The following is a 16,737-nucleotide window of genomic DNA, read 5'->3' as shown; positions in this document are numbered from 1 at the left end:
TGCTGGTGGATTCTTTAACACTAGTGCCACCTGGGAAACCCTCGGTCACAATACCTACTAAGAAATCATGTTAGCCAAAATTATTATTAACAAGCAACTTACAACATTTGTGACTGCTTGGTAACATATGAACCAAGTAAGAAGGGAATGTGAATTTAATAATACTTCTTTCTCACCATTGCATAAGCAAAAAAATATATATATATTTTTTCATATAAAGAAAATCACACAGGCTATAAATTTTGAGTGCAGATTCATTATTTCTAGCATTTATATTTTAGTCAATACAATGACAATAACATTTTCCCTCTTACGTGGAAATCACAAGTAAATGATGGACAATTTTTATACCAAAAATAGGCAGTATTTTCCCATCCTCTCAGATAGCTTTCTCTTATTTAAAAAGTTTTCATTTCATACTTAAAATTATAGAGGAGTAAATAGAACTTCTAGAAGTAGCAGCATTGCAAATAAATCTAAAACATATTCTGATCAGTTAAATCAACTCGGGTTTTCAGAAATCTCTGTCACATTTAACCTGGGACCGTTGATAACACCGTCCACACACCTTCAATTGCCTCATGACCACATCCCTAACTGGCCCATGATGCCCCAAGTCTTATCAAGGAAACAAAGCCTGTGAATTTCCGGACCCAAAGTGGAAAGAGATTAACTCTGGCCCTGGAATAAATCACTTCCCTATGTTTTCACTTCCAGACTCCTAACATTTTCCCTGCAGTTTTGGATATGACCAGAAGTGTCACACATCCATCACAAAGATGAGCAATTATACTCTGATCCCAAGTAAAAATGGGAGCCTGTAGGATCTTGTCACTGTCACCCATGTGGCATCATTTTTTTTTAACATAGCTGACAATGACTTTTGTGGTATCGAATATACCTTTGAAGAATGTTTTTAAAGCATGAGAAGAGGTTCAGCGTCAATTTGTTGTTACTGTTGTTTAGTCACCGAGTCATGTCCAACTCTTTTGTGATCTCATGGACAGTAGCCCACCAGGCTCCTCTGTCCATGGGATTTCCCAGCCAAGAATATTGGAGTGGGTTGCCATTTCTTTCTCCAGGAGATCTTCCTATCCCAGGGATCAAAACTGCGTCTCTTGCATTAGCAGGCTGATTATTTACCACTGAGCTACTGAAGAAGCCCTGGTGTCAATCAGATTGCCACTTAGTCATGTAAGAGAGGCAGGAACGTACTTCCGTGGCTGCTAATGAAGTTGTCAGGACAGTGGCTATTGCAGGTTGATCACTAGCATTGATCAGTGGTAAGAGGCTGACACTCAATCATTCATTTTCCCCTTAGGACACACACACAGCACATAAGCTGAGAACTTCCTAATGCAGCAAAGAGCGATTGAAAAACTGGAGTATTCCTTCTGTGTGTTCACACCCTCGGGTGAGAAAGAACTCCCCTCCCTCCAGTTAATCACAGTGCTATGGAAACAGACATTTTCTGTGCTTCCAATTGTCAACTGCACTTCACTTTCCAGACCCCTCATCGGCTTTTCTCCATCATCATGGTTTTGGTACACTGTGTTCTGTATGTTAAGTTGCTATAGTCGTGTCTGACTTTTTTGTGACCCCATGGACTGTAGCCCGCCAAGCTCCTCTGTCCATGGGATTCTCCAGGCAAGAATACCAGAGTGGGTTGTCATGCCCTCCTCCAGGGGATCTTCCCAACCCAGATCAAACCTGGTCTCTTATGTCTCCTGCATTGGCAGGCAGGTTCTTTACCACAAGTGCCACCTGGGAAACCCCTTTGGTACTTTAGGGAACAACTACTTCAGGACCCCTAATTCCAAGTCATCATAAGACACCATCCAGTGGAATAGAGTTCTGGAATGGTGGAACTGATCCTGCGGAATCCAGGAGCCAGGGTCGGGCATCCACTGCTTCACTTCATCTAAGAGTGGAGGTGCATTGGCTTAGGACAAAGCCCGTGATTAGACAGCTCTATATATAAGAAAGGCTCCCCTGTGGCTCAGCTAGTAAAGAATCCACCTACAATGCGGGAGACCTGGGTTCGATCCCTGAGTTGGGAAGCTCCCCTGGAGAAGGGAAAGGCTACCCACTCCAGTATTCTTGCCTGGAGAATTCCAAGGACTGTATAGTCCATAAGGTCGCAAAGAGTTGGACACGACTGAGCGACTTTCACTTCATATATAAGAAAGTTCTTACTGATATTGAATCAAACTGCTGCTCAAGATGATCACTTTTTTCCAAAAAGTCTGTGCTTGACAGCAACAGGGACTTACGTGTGAATTGTGGAAACATCCCCAGAGGTGGCCTTTGATGAGGAACCCCTTGATGGGGTAGATGTTGCTTCAAACTCTCAGCAGAAGGGCGGACACTAAACATAAAGGAGGCCCCAAAATGGACAACCAGGTCCCAAACCCCAGGCTGGGGATCCAGGGCAAATTTCTACTCCTTGGCTGATCAATCCCAGACTGCAGAATCATGGGAAACAGTAAGTTGCTGCTGTTTTAGGCCAGTTAGTGTCTTAGCGTTGGAGTAGTTATGTAGCAGTAAATATCTGAAACATGGACATACACTCAAAATTTCAACAAAATGTCACAGACTAAGTGAAGCCCATTCCCAGGCTTCTCAGAGTTGTGCACCCAAGTCTGAAATCCCTGGATGGCAATGCTCCCAGGCCCCAATCTATGAGCTCAGGGCTGCATCTTTTATAACTTGGCCACACCTCAAAGTTTGTAGGATCCTATTTGCCCAAACAGAGATCAAACCTGGGCCCTCAGCAGTGAATGTACTGAGGCCTAACCACTGGACTACTAGGGAATTCCCAAAAGGTTTCAATTTTTATGCCTCTTGCTTATTCCCCCTGCTTGGAAAGCCATCTCCCACCAGAATTTCTTCTTACCAGACCCCTAACCATCCTTCAGTCCAGAAAGATCCCCTGGAGAGAGAATGGCAACCCACTCCAGTATTCTTGCCTGGAGAATCCCATGGACAGAGGAGCCTGGTGGGCTAAAGTCCATAGGGTCGAAAAGAGTTGAACATGACTAATCGACTAACACACACACTGGACTTCCCTGGTGGTCCAGTGGTTAAGAATCCGCTTGCCAATGCAGGGGACACGGATTTGATCCCTGGTCCAGGAAGATCCCACACACTGTAGAGCAACTAAGCCCATACCACACAAGTACCAAGCCCACACGCCCTAGAGCCTGTGTTCCACAAGAGAAGCCACTGCAGTGAGAAATCCGTGAACTGCAACAAAGAGTAACCCCTGATCACCGTAACTAGAGAAAGCCCGTACGCAGCAATGAAGACCTGGAGCAGTCAAAAATGAATAAATAAATAAAATTTTTAATAAAAATAAATGCAAATCTAAGCATTCTTCAATTTGAAGGAAAAGCTACTGTATTGAGAGTTTGTCTCTCTAGCTTCATATAAAATTTATATTCCCCCCAAACCTTAAACTAGAACACAATCCATTAATCAATCCTCTTTCTCCTGAGTTAGTTATTTTCAGCCTCAACTTTAAGTGAGACGAAACACTGACCTCCCTCTCTTTTCATGATAACGACGGTCGCATCCTTAACCCGGATTCCCTACCACTGACCCGGCATAGCTAGTGGACGGTTACGTCTTTTTTCTGTTTGCTTTGGAAAGACCAAATGGAAAGCAGAGTCTACGCCTCACTCAAGCTGCTCTGCCTCATTCTTCTTGGAAAAAGAAGGTGATGACTGATTTATCTAAATACGGTTAAGACATCTGGTCTATTGTGTATGCTCCCAAGCATCAAGGGTCACGGTTTTATGACAAAATAAAGAAAAAAGGTTAAGATGCATTGAGCATTGTAAGAGGCAGTACAATAGAAGGAGAGGGCATCTTAAATCTCTATTTATAGTAATGATGCTATTATTAGCAGGACTTTTTTATGCCAAGATTATCAAGACACCCTGAAGGCTCCGTAATACAAGTAAAAACTCGGATCTGGCTGTTGATCATGTTATCAGATACTTACAGAAATAACTCTTTGGAAAAACTGGTCATTGTGAAGACGAAAATGACACATTCAACCCCTGAGAATTCTGACACCACAGACCCAGCAGAGAGTGACCCCTGGGATGGGTGAGGGGGCAGTGGCCCTAGAGAAGGGCATGCGTCCTTTGTGCTGGGCTGTTCCATGCAAGGAGCAGATGCTAAGCACATTAAAACAGACGAAGGCAGGGACCAGTCTCGTCCCTCTGTGCTGAGGCCAGAACCACCTCGTGTCCACTGCTGATAATGGACAGGAAAGTGCTTGGTTGATCCCTTCTTATACTTTATTGTTGTTGATGTTCAGTCACTCAGTCGTGTCCAACTCTTTGTGACCCCATGGACTGCGGCACGCCAGGCTCCCCTGTCCTTCACTATCTCTTGGAGTTGGCTCAAACTCATGTCTATTGAGTCAGTGATGCCATCCAACTATCTCATCCTCTGTTGTCCCCTTCTCCTCCTGCCCTCAATCTTTCCCAGTATCAGGGTCTTTTCCAGTGAGTTAGCTCTCCACATCAGGTGGTCAAAGTATTGGAGCTTCAGCTTCAGCATCAGTCCTTCCAATGAATATTTTGGGTTGATTTCCTTTAGGATTGACTGGTTTGATCTCCTTGTAGTCCAAGGGACTCTCAAGAGTCCCAACACCACAGTTCAAAAGCATCAAGGTCACAGTTCCAATTCCTCACAGAACGTTTCTGCTTTCCACTCTAAAAGAATCATATCTTCCAAAGAAGCTTCCAGTCAGAGGGGTCCTTAAAGCCAGAACTTTCCAGATGACTCACTGATGTCCAGACAATGAAGTTACTTGCCAGGGGCCACACAGCAAAGATGTGGCAAAATTTGCATTGTTTCTGATTTCAAAGGTTGGGTGACTTTCATTAAATCATGGGCAAGGTCACTTTCTCTAAATAACTGTTTATTGATCCATGAGACTAAAGGGAGCTCCGTGGCTGCCCTTCTTGGTAAATATGCAGCCAAAAGGTCTAACGTCTGTTGAGAGCACCATGTTAAGACAATTTTCCAAACAAGCTCCATTATCCAAGCAAACCAGCCTCCTAGTTTATATCCTGAATTTTCCTGACTTATGATTCTTTCTCACAAAAGACACCAATTAAGGCTAAACCCAGGAAAATAATGCAAGCGCCCCAGATTCTAAGAATGGTGTGTAAGGAGCATCACCCTTCAACAGAGAGGGCAGTAGGTGATGATCTTAGCCGTCCTTGTGGACTGATGGGTGTCCTCACAAGCACTAGTACCTGTGGACGGTCCCTTCTGTAAGAGCAGGGCCTTTGCACATGATCAAGTTAGGGTGGGTCCTAACCTGTGCTAGGGTGGGTCCTAACCCAATTATGACTGGTGACCTTATAAGAGGGAAATTTGGACAGTACTGGGCCCTCATAGAGAGCACCACATGAAGATGAAGGCAGAGATCAGGAGATGTGTCTACAAGCCAAAGACTGCCCACAAATCCCAGAAGCTGGGAGAGAGGCAAGGAACAGACCCTCCCCTCATGGCCTGGCTAGGAACCAGAGCCACGGACACTCTGATCTTGGCCTTCTAGGTCCAGAACTAAGAGACAATAGTTTGTCCAAACCATCCAGCTTATGGTACTCTGTTTGGCAGATCCAACAAACCGGTACCATTACCGCATCTGACAAACAGTGACTGAAGTGACTGATTTCACTGGCCCTTCTGTCCTAACCATCTCCCCTCCCCGCACTGCCCCAGTTCCATGTGGGTGTGTAGGACTGTACAGGGGCCCTGAGTCCACGCCTGGCCCTGGATCCTGTCTGCTGTCATGGGAGGAGACACCAGACATGATATACAGCCAAGAATAATAAGACACGGTCCCTAGGGCCGGAATTCACGCCTCCCAGGCAAGGTGAGCTCTAAGCGAGTGAAGACAAGCATGGTGCAAGCTGCAGAGACACAGAGGCTAACCTGGAGAAACTGGGCTGATCTGTGGGCCAGGGGAGATTTGGGAGGGACAGGAGTAAGGGGAAGGTGTCAACATCCCAGCAAAGCAGGTGGGGGAGGGTGGGGTCATGTCCAGCAGGACCAGCTCGGAGGGAGTCCAGGGGTGGGGCCAGCCTACGGGGCAGAGAGGGAGACAGAGGGCTCCCGGTGACACAGCCTGTCAGGGCCACTCGGGGTGAAGAGGCAGTGTCTGTAGCAGCAGTGAGTCACTTCCAAACCAAGTTATATTTGGATCTCTGTTGCCTCATAGTATCCTTTCTGTTTCATATTTAAACATGGAGTCTAGCAGGCCAAGAGCAGGAATGGTGACAGAGCAAAGGATTTCATCTGGACCACAAGCCAGCCTTCCTTGTCAACATGTTCGGCCATTAGACTCCTGCAAGAAGGCGTGCTCTGTGTGTTTGCTTATTTGTTTGAAAACAGCTAAGAACAGTTTGACATATACTGTAAACTATACAAAAGGATGGAGAAGGCCATAGCAACCCACTCTAGTATTCTCACCTGGAGAATCCCATGGACAGAGGAGCCTGGCAGGCTATAGCCCAGGGGGGTCGCAAAGAGTAGAACACGAGGGAAGTGACTTAGCACGAACATACAAAAGGGAAGAGACACTGGCCATTAAATGCAATTAAACTGGTTTCTGGAAAAGGAAGACCATGCTCTGCAAGGATTAATACTGTGACACAGTTGCACTCTTCCTGCCCTCAAGACAAGCTAGGAATAAAGGCTATAATAGCTGCTGGATTTCCCACATCACTTTTAAGATTTTTGTTCTGCTGTTTGCATTATTAATTACCATTAACAATTATTGAGTACTTAGTACGTGCCAAGCATTGAGCAGAGCTCCCCACATTCTTTTTTTTCTTTTTAAAATTTATTTATTTGGCTGCATCCTGTCTTAGTTACAGCACTCAGGATCTTTACTTTCAGTTTGTGAAAGATTCGTTGTGGCATGTGGGATCTAGTTCCCTGACCAGAGATCGAACCCAGATCTCCTGCATTGGCATCATGGAGTCTTACTCCCTGGACCACCAGGGAAGTCCCCCCTTTCTTTCTTAATACTCCAGTCCATGAAAGAACAGACTTTTATCAAGATTTCCTCCATTTTAAAGAGGTGGAAACTGAGGCTTCACAATGTTAACCAACTGATCTTCAGACACGCAGAAACTAAGTGGTAGAGCCACTTAAAAGTCAGTGGTTTTTTAATTCATGAGGACACCGGAGTCCAGCCTAGATTTCATCCCATGTGTGGGTGTGCGGAGCAAACTGGAGCAATTCATTCTCAGGCCACCTCGTCTATTGTCAGGGCACTGGATTTCCAGCTGATGGAACTTGACAGCAATTGTTTCACACTTTCAGGCTCACACCCAGCTTCCTGAAGGGCAGACAACCACCAGGGCTGTCCTGTCCTTGACCACAGAGGTCAGGTCAGCTGTGATGTGTGCAGGGCCAGTATTGTCTTTCCCGAGTCCTGGGTGTTAACACTGTGAGGTTTAGGAGCTGCCCAGTTTCTCAGGAGAGAAGATCAATCCACAAACGGTCTCATGTGCACCAGTTCTGGCCAATGGGTCCAGCTGCCTGCAACAAGTATTTTCTGAGCTGTATAGCAGGGATTGCTAGCTGTATGTCAAAGTCCATTCTTCCCTCCTTTTTAATGAAAGGATTCTGACTTTTTTTGTAAGTTAAGCGCATTTCTCAGTGTCTGTCAAGGCCATCTGCTACCAGGTCTAACCAGAGTTGGAAGCAGTAGTGTGGTATGGTTCTTTAAGTAAGACTCCTAAATAGGGAGGGATTCCCTTTTTGTTTTCTTTCTTTTTCTTTCTGTCCTGGAATTTGATTCAATTGTTGGAGCTCCAGCAGCCACCTTGGACTAGAAGGTAACCCTGGGAATGGTAGCCAATAACAGCAGAGAGAAAAGATAGAAGAATCTTCTGTCTCACACTGTAGACCCCACCAAACCAGACCTGCATTTTGGATTCATATTTTTCTAAGAAAAAACATATATGTCTATTTTTCATGTTTCAGTTATGCTCTGCAAGAATTATCCAACAGAAGCATTACTGTGTACCAGGCTTTGAGCTTGAAACAAATTCCCGCCATTTCCCCCACCCCCAAGACCCACATTCAGACAGTATAATAAATAGTTTGAGTGTCTGGGCAATGCGTGATCTAGTGCAGCAATCACAAATACATCACACCAACCACAAACATTACTCTTAAAGGTTTTACAGAAACGCTTCAGAGGACCCTGAAATTTTGTGAAACATTCTCAAGTTCATGACTTTATAATAGATTCTTCTCCTACACAGAGTGATTTTTTTTCCCCTGAATCTATAAAGTGAAGTCATTTTGCTTCCCATTTCTTACTTCGTTCAGAGACCATAACACTGAAAACAATTACCTTGAACCAGTAGGAACATTTTTTCTTCTCCATCCCACCTGTTAAAAAGTAACAGTCTAGACTGTGTGTGCTTACATTTTTACTCTACTTTTCCTCAGGAAGCCTCCTGGTAATAAGTGAAATGCCCATGACTTTAATAAGCTTTGAATTAAGCTGTAGAAATAATTCTCTTTGTAGTTTCCTGAAAGGTATTTGGATCTGAGACTGTAAAAAAAAAAAATTGCTCAGATACCGATGCCCATGTCAAATTGGCCCTTTTACCAGAATATAATGGAAGTTCTCTACTCTTGTTGCCAAGTGTAGGCTTCCCTCTGTTTAAGACCTTAACTGATGAATAACAATAGTACATCCTGTGACTACAGAGAAGTTTGACAAAATATGTCAAATAGGCACTTAAATGTAAGGAGACAGAATAATTGCCTATATTGAAGAGCTTTCCTTTGAGATTTGTCTCTGGAGAAGCAGAAGTCAGGTTGCCTTTTGCACTACAAGGTTTTAAGTGTTCAGATCAACTTTAAGAAAATGAGGGAACACCCAGGCCAAAGGAAGGGCTCAGAACTGCATCTAGGACTTTCAAGGGGACCAGTCAGCTCTGTCCCCGCTCCACCCACCCTGGGGTGGAACCAGGTGAGCCTCCGAGCCCCACCACCTTCTCTGCCAGGCACCCCCAGGGTCCTCAGGCCCAAGAACCCTTCCCTCTGTTAGTTTCATCCATGTCAGCACTTCCCTGGTTGTATCAGATTGCTTTGTGGCTGACCCCCTGTAAATAACTCATCAGCATCTAATCTCTTATCTTTTCCCTTTCACTCTGGAATCAGGGGGTGAGAGCCTGGGGTCTGGGGAGGGGGTAGGGGCGCTGAGCTCAGCGGTGATCCTTTCTACAGCTCAGCCACCACCAACCGCAGCTCTCCTGGGCCAGCTTAGGTAACAAAGCCACAGCTCCGACCGGGAGAAAGCATGAATGAATACCAACTGAACAAAGACAGCTCTTAGGAAGGAATGAATGGCAGCCACCAAGAGGAGGTGCTACAAGTGGGAGGTTGGGATTGACACACACACATACACAACACTGTGTATAGAACAGACAACTAGTACGGACCTACAGGACAGCACTGTGTGTGTGTGTGTGTGAGCTCAGTCGTGTCTGACTCTTTGCAACTCAGTGGACTGTAGCCCACCAGGCTCCTCTGTTCATGGGATTCTCCAGGCAAGAACACTGGAGTGGGTTGCCCTTTACTACTCCATGGAATCTTTCTGACCCAGGGATCGTACCTGCATCTCCTGCATTGGCAGGTGGATTCTTTACCACTGAGTCACTGGGAAGCCCCCATGTTAGAGTCCTAGGGCCCTGCCATTACAAGTCTAGAGATGCCACTAATTGGACACCACCATTTCTGGGGGCCTGGGGGTGCCAGGCACCTGACCCCAGGGGGTTGCAATGGAAAAGGTCTCGCAGAGGCTATGTGACACCATGGCCATGGCTGACTCTGGCCAGGCCCCTTTCCCTCACACGCCCCCCTGAGGTCAGGTCTGCTCTTCTCCTTGCTGTACCAGAAAGGAGACTGCAGCTCTGAGAGCCTGAGCCACTCGCCCAGCCCGAACTAGGGAGTCACGGGTCGGGAGTCTCAGCCCCAGGCCAGGCCAGGCTCCAGACCTGACACTCCACTCCTCTACTGGGAAACAGGCCAGGTGCTTGGCACCCCCAGGCCTCCCAGAATGGTGGCAGCCATTTGAGGGTGGTCATCAGACCCTGTAATGACCAAATGAGAGAAATCCTCCCAGTAAAAAAAGTCTACATTCAGAAAGCGGCCTCCAGAGGTGAAGACCACGGGTGTACGTCTGTAAACAGAGCACGGCGTGCTCCCCATGCTCTTGGCCCCAACAGTCCTGGCATCAGGAACACAGGCCAGGATGGAAGCCTCAGGCCCTACCAGTGGAAGATGGGGACGGGAAGGTTCTAGGGACAGTCATCACTTCGTAGGAACAGTCAGAGCCACCAGGTCTGACACCAGAGTAACCCGAGGAAGCATCTCCTGGGTGAGCTCATGCACATTTCTAAAGAAACAGCCAACACTGCTGCTCAAGGTCAGCCCTTTCCAGCTACTTCCACTCTTTAGACAAATATAGGGGCCTTGGGGTGTCAAAAAATATAACAGTAGTTAACATGCATAAAGCATTTAAAATGTGCTGGGCTCTTAAGGAGAAACATCCTATGACATCCCTTATATGTGGAATCTAAAAAGAAGTGATACAAACAAACTAACCTACAAAACAGAAAGAGACTCACAGACTTAAGAGAATGAACTTACGGTTGCCAGGGGAAAGGGATAGTTAGGGAGTTTGGGATAGACATGTACCCACTGCTATATTTAAAATGGATAAACATCAAGGACCTACTGTGTAGCGCATGGAACTCTGCTCAATGTTATGTGGCAGCCTAGATGCAATGGGGGCTGGGAGGAGAATGGATACATGTGTATGTATGGCTGAATCCCTTCGGGGTTCACCTGAAATTATCACAATATTGTTAATCAGCTATGCATGCATGCATGCATGCTTAGTCACTCAGTCATGTCCAACTCTTTGTGATCCCATGGCCGTAATCTGCCAGGCTCCTCTGGCCATGGGATTCTCCAGGCAAGAGTACTGGAGTGGGTTGCCATTTCTTACTCCATAATTGCCATTTCCTGTAGTATAATCAGCTATACTCCAATACAAAATAAAAAGTTTAAAGACTGGGGGGAAAATGTGCTGTGCTCTTAAATATCAAACAAGCCTACAAGAGTGGTCCTTTTTCTGCATCACACAGGTGGAAATGGAGACCAAAGAGGGAAAAGACAGACCCCGACCCAGGGGTTCTCAAAGTTCGACCCCAACAAGCAAGCCTGTCTCAGGATGCAGCTCCCCAGGATGACTGGGGGGAGTGGGGCGTGGTGTTGGGAAGGAGCAGGAGGCCCTGGTGCGCATCCCTCTCGGCCTGTTCCCACTTCCCATCTTCCTTAGGAAGCTCCCCCCGGCAGCCTGCGCCAACCCGAGCACTGACCCTTCTGTTCTGGGCTTAAAGGGAAGCCAGTTAGGTTTTCCTCTTCCTTTCTTGGCATTTGGTTTCCTTCCTTATCAGAGTGGTGAGACCAAGGGGCAGATAACAGGATGTAGACATAAGGGAAATAGTTCACAGTCACGGCTGGGATGTCTTTAGTGTTGTACGGTTAGGTTTGGAGCTGCAGGAATCTCCAAGAAAGGGGATGTCCATCTGGCCTACCTGTTGACCAGAGCCTATATCACCATTGGGGGCAAAATCTGTAGAAATAGGAAGCGTTTGCCTATCTCTGTGTTCTTTGCACAGAACTCCCCCAGGGACCTTCAAGAACCTTTCACAACCTGCTTTTCTCTTCCATGTTAAAACAGATGCCATTTGTCTAGCACCTGCCATGAAAATGCTTTTCTGATCAATTAATATTGAAGTCTTAGATGACAATTCTTAATGTATAACGACACTCCACCCGCCCTAATTACTAAAGATCTTTCTTTTAGTTCAGAGACTGGCTTTTATATCATATACCAATGTTATAATTTCAACATTCAAAGATGCCTTCTCTGAAATGTCACATAGCTTCAGATATGAATAACACAATTGTTTAATAAAAAGCAACTGTCAGTCAGTCTTCATTTTCTTAATGGCTCTAAAAATGCTACACCTATATTCCCTAGTTTCATAGATGAACATGATTAAGACATGAAGTTTGAGACTCTGAGTTTCAAACCATTTAAGTAATAGAAAAGCTGCTGATATTTTAGAAAACTTCATTTTAAATTACTTATTACCATTAGGATCACACATTTCTCTAAGTAACTTAGGGGCAAGAAGTACTAGAGTGGATTGCCATTCCCTTCTCCAGGGGTTCTTCCTGAGGCAGAGATGGAACTCAGGTCTCCTGCGTTGCAGGCAGATTCTTTACCAGCTGAGCCACCAGGGAAGCCCCCCTACTCGTCCACAGCCAATCTCATATGCCTCCTGTAGCTTGTTTTTCAGTCACCTAATCGTGTCTGTCTCTTTCTAGCTCCAAGGACAGTAGCCCACCAGGTTTCTTTGTCCTCCACTAGTACTTTATCATGATAAGTGATATTTATGTCAATGTCCCAGAAATGCCATACAAATTTGAAATATCTTCTCAAAGGAAAAACTATTTTCATTTATATTTGAGGGTGTATTCATTATTTGAGTATAGTTATGACAATACCATGGCACTAATTCATATATAATAAGGATATATAAATAATGGGATTCACCTGCCATGCATAGAAAGCAATTTCCTCATAGAATGTTCTAGCAATGGTATTTACTGATCTTTTTTTTTTCTGTTTTATAATTGCTAAAATTACTTTGTGATTAATAAGTTAACCTGGAGTAAGATAACCCAATGGCCAGAGTCTATACATTTTGTCAGTTAACCACCTGAAAAGTCACAGCATATGTTTTAAAAGCTGACTTCGATGTTCCCTTTCTACATGGCTTGTCCAGTTAGGTCATGTTCCCCAAACTTGTCTAGCATTTCCTGGTGCTGAGGAGCCCTTTCACCCTGGTAATGCCCAGGTCTTCGCTGTGTTTAGAAGTTTCTAAGGGTGCTGTCTGGCTTCTGTGTTATGTTGCTATTAGATTTGTTTAAGAGGTTAACTACAGTAAATGTAAGCAGACACTGAGCACCCATTTCTATGATACTGATCCAGCAAGGAACCTGAACAGTCATCCAAGTTATCAGAACACAGGGTGCAATGTAAATATGTAAATTCTAGTTGGCCAAAAGGAAGAAAGACATCCATGGTATACTCTTGTGAAAGTATTATGCCATTAATTTCAAGCATGCCAAAGGAAATAATGGAAAAGAAAATGGCTCTGGTATTCCTATCCATAGACAGAAGAGCCTGGCAGGCTACAGTCCATGGGGTCTCAAAGAGTTGGAAATGACTGAGCAACTAAAGAAGAAAAAAAACAAATAAAGAGATTGAGGATTTATTCCCAAGTTTAGTAGTAGGAGCTTCTGTTCAGTTCGGTGGGGCCAGCCTGACAGAACCCTCTCCTGAGGATCCCTGGCCCCCAGGCTAACGGGGCCCTAACAGTTTCCTGTTTCCTGCCTGGCACCCCCCACCCACAATCAGCTGTGGTTGCTCAGCCTCCAGAGCCTGTGTCACACCTCCTGAGGCTGCAGAGTGGCCCCGTTCCCAATGCTGGAGAGATGGGGATGGAGTCTGAGTGTCCACAGGGAGGTTCCGAGTTAGCTCACCTGAAGTCACTGAATGCCACTACCCAGCAACGACACCAAATGTCCCCTGGGCCACGTGGGGCTCCCCAACCAAATGATGTAGACATATCAGACCCAGACAAACAAGATCTCTGTTTATGAACCAGGTGCCCACAATGTACTGTACATGGTGCCCACACAGCCCTACCAGTGTTGTCCCCATTGACAGATGTGTAAACAGGAGGAGGGGGAGTAATAAGCTCCCCATGGTAAGGGCTAGAGCAGGCATCCTGGACCATGCTGTGATGCGTGGGATTGGTCTTAACTCCTGTGCACGGCCCACGGGTTCTTGAGCTAGAGAAGAGTTGTCCAAACAACCTCTGAAAGCTAAACCTCCTTAGAAATATCTGCTAAGATGCCCCACAAGAAAAATAAGTTCCCTCACCTTCCCCATAGCAACCAGGACTAAAAACAATTGCGCTCCAGCCTTTCCTGCTTTCTCTACCATCGTTGGCATAGTTTCCAAAACCACTGAGCGATCTTCAATGTTTCAGTAAAAGTTTAAGCTGTCCTCCCTTTTAAAGACCTAATTATAAAGCTTAACATTTTAATTACCAATTCTTGTTTTTAAAAAGGGTAAGGAGGGAAAAAAAAAAAAGCATATATTTTACCTGTAATTTCCAAGACGAAATTCCTCAGTTGCTTCCAGAATGTCTTATCAGAAGGGCTGGAGTCAGGAAGAGTCAGAGCCCAGGGCCTGGCAACCTGGGCAGCCTGTGGCTCCAGACACTGCTTGGGAGTGAACTGGGCTTCTGTCTGTGCTGGCCAGAGGGAGCGGCAATGTTTGTGTTGTCACCTGGATTACCTGTAGCAACGGCGAGCACTGCAGGTAACTCACAGACCACAGGCTGGCCACGAACAGAGCTAGTCTCACATTCACAACTACTAGTGAGTGTCAGGGAGAGCACTCCTCTCATTCCAATACAGAAATGTCCAGACTAGAGCACCAACAGCTGCTTTTTCCCTGCCATCCCAGTTGCCTATAATACCCAACCAAATCATTTACTTTAAATAAAACTTTTTACTAAACGACCAATAAAATAACCTGTTTGTTTAATGGATCCTCTCTGGCATACAAATAGAAGGTGGCATGTGACCCTGTGAGCTTTTTACCTTATTCTGAAGTTGATGTTTTGAATATTCATCTTGAAGAGTATGTTTCCGTTTGGTAAGACACCATGACGTGATGGTCAAGTCCCCATTAACAGGCAGGTCGATTCAGTTCAACTGATATTTGTTAAGTGCTGCTCCATTGAAAAGATAGGCCTGCTTAAAAAAAAAAAAAACAAAAAACACCTCTGACTTCTAGCAATTAACAAGCCAGCAATCTTTCATACTAGACCATCAACATGCAAGTATTACCTTCACTCTTCGCTTACTCTCTCAATACTCATGTGCATACCTCTTCAGCCCAGGCAGAGAGGAGCTCCGAGTACTGCCAGAAGCCCGGGCAGGTGGGGGGTGGGAGTGGGGGGCCCAGAGGATGACGAATCATTGTCATCAATATCGCCTTCCTTTTGGTCACCAGAACCCCTGGCTGAAGGTCTCATATTGTTTCATGTTTTTTTAACAACTTTATTGAGATGTATTGACTACGAGGAGCTACATGTATTTGATATGTACATTTTTATGAGGTTGGACATCTGCAAAACAGCCATGACACCATCACCACAGTCAAGGAAATAGACTGATCCATTACCTCCCAGAGTCTCCTTGCCTCCCTTTGTTTTTGCTTGTTTGTTTTTATGGTAAAAATACTTACCCGTCCTCTGCACACATTCTAAAGTGCACACAAAGTCGTGTCCAACTCTTTGTGACCCCATGGACTATAACCCACCAGGCTCCTCTGTCCATGGCATTTTCCAGGCAAGAATACTGGAGTGGGTTGCCATTCCCTTCTCCAGGAGATCTTCCCAACACAGGTATTGAACCCATGTCCCCTATATTGGCAGGCAGATTCTTTACCACTAGAGCCACTTGGGAAGCCTGTTACCCATTTAATCATTTGCTTATTTGGGGTGTTTTGCTATTAAGTTGTGGTCTCATATTGGTTTTAATACTCAGAAAAAGGCACAATCTGTTTGCCTTTCTCCTAGACACAGACGATATAATTTTTGTGAGTGTAACACATAGGAGAAGGCAATGGCACACCACTCCGGTACTCTTGCCTGGAAAATCCCATGGACAGAGGAGCCTGGTGGGCTGCAGTCCATGGGGTCGAGAAGAGTTGGACACAACTGAGTGACTTCACTCTTACTTTTCACCTTCATGCATTGGAGGAGGAAATGGCAACCCACTCCAGTGTTCTTGCCTGGAGAATCCCAGGGACGGGGGAGCCTGGTGGGCTGCCATCTATGGGGTCACACAGAATCGGACACGACTGAAGTGACTTAGCAGCAGCAGCAACACATAAGAAATCAAGTTCCTTCGAATGTGACTCCAAATATCAATTTGAGAGACTGAGAAATTCTGTCCAGAGGTACCTGTGCCTTCAAGAAACACTGAACTTTTTCTGGGGGGGATGAGCTAGCAGCAGGGTGCAGGATGGCGCAGTGGACAATCAGAGGCCAGGGCAGGTCTTATCCTCATGAAGTCTCCTCACCTCTGCTGAGCATCTAACTGCTCTGCAAAGAAAGGACCTGGTTGGATAGACCTGACACACTAGCATTTTTTTCTTTCATTGAGTAGTATTATTGCCTACCTACCCAGTGGCTCAGTGGTAAAGAATCTGCCTGCAATGCAGGATACTTGGGTTCGATTCCTGGGTCAGGAAGATCCCTTGGAGGAGGAAATGACAACCCACTCCAGCGTTCTTGCCTGGGAAATCCCATGGACAGAGGAGCCTGGTGGGCTATAGTCCATGGGGTTGCAAAGAGTCGGACAAAACTCAGCTACTAAACAACAACAAAACAGTGCAGCAAAGGCAATTATTTTCATTTCTTCACCCAACAAGCATTTGTTGAGGACCTATTTGGAAACAAACATTTTGAGGAAATTCAGCAAGCCCCTAAGCAGATCTACAGATGCTTGAAAACACTG

At 45.5% G+C, this 16,737-nt stretch overlaps 1 protein-coding gene across 2 annotated transcripts in view; it reads right to left on the bottom strand.

Annotated features, from left to right (window-relative positions):
• Positions 1-14,990, bottom strand: part of LOC113904178 — a 148,046-nt gene extending 133,056 nt beyond the window's left edge. The window contains exons 1-2 of one of the 2 annotated variants that reach the window (XM_027560997.1): positions 14,812-14,990; positions 14,310-14,503 (exon numbers count right to left, since the gene is read on the bottom strand). The gene's annotated coding sequence lies outside the window, so the exon portion shown is untranslated. The remainder of the gene's footprint in view (positions 1-14,309; positions 14,504-14,811) is intronic. The other variant, XM_027560996.1, reaches the window with a different exon arrangement.
• Between the last annotated feature and the right edge of the window lie 1,747 nt (positions 14,991-16,737).

This window comes from Bos indicus x Bos taurus, chromosome 14 (genome assembly GCF_003369695.1).
Source record: "Bos indicus x Bos taurus breed Angus x Brahman F1 hybrid chromosome 14, Bos_hybrid_MaternalHap_v2.0, whole genome shotgun sequence".
NCBI lineage: Eukaryota > Metazoa > Chordata > Mammalia > Artiodactyla > Bovidae > Bos > Bos indicus x Bos taurus.
The sequence above is the reverse complement of the archived record's forward strand: the minus strand, read 5'-3'. Positions and strand labels throughout refer to the sequence as shown.